Source organism: Suricata suricatta, chromosome 3 (genome assembly GCF_006229205.1).
Source record: "Suricata suricatta isolate VVHF042 chromosome 3, meerkat_22Aug2017_6uvM2_HiC, whole genome shotgun sequence".
In the NCBI taxonomy this organism is placed as follows: Eukaryota; Metazoa; Chordata; class Mammalia; order Carnivora; family Herpestidae; genus Suricata; species Suricata suricatta.
The window spans coordinates 122,247,018-122,247,753 of record NC_043702.1 but is presented as its reverse complement, the minus strand read 5'-3'; positions in this window follow the sequence as shown (position 1 = coordinate 122,247,753).

Below are 736 nucleotides of genomic sequence, written 5' to 3'. Positions count from 1 at the left end.
CCATCACCACCACCTCTTTTCCCCCCTCCCCCTTCCCCCTCAACCCTCAGTTCATTCTCAGCATTCAATAGTCTCTCAAGTTTTGCATCCCTCTCTCTCCCCAACTCTCTCTCCCTCCTCCGCTCCCCTTGGTTCTCCATTAGGTCTCTCTTGTTTTCCTGCTAGACCTATGAGTGCAAACATATGGTTTCTGTCCTTCCACTCTGGAAAACAGTGTGGAGGTTCCTCAAAAAACTATCGATAGAACTCCCTTATGACCCAACAAAGAATTTAAATTAAGCAACGTCCCGCTGCATTCTACTCATAGGTCTAACAGGAGAACAGGAGAAACCTAATGGAGGACCATGGAGAGGGGAAGGGGGAAAGAGAGCTGGGGAGAGAAAGGGACGCAAAACCTGAGAGACTATTGAATACTGAAAAGGAACTGAGGGTTGAAGAGGGAGGGGGAGGGAGAAAAGAGGTGGTGGTGATGGAGGAGGGCACTTGTGGGGAAGAGCACTGGGTGTTATATGGAAACCAATTTGACAATAAACTATTTAAAAAAAAACAAGCAGGCCACCATATAAAAAAATAAAATAAAAAGCAAAAAAAAATAATAATAAAGGATAAAAACACACACAAAAAAACCAGAAATAATTATCATACTTAAAAAAAAGTAACAGGATGTCTGTCAAGACAGAAGTTAAGGAAAGTATCTTTGCAGATTTTGATAGACGATATTACTATTCTTCCAAAT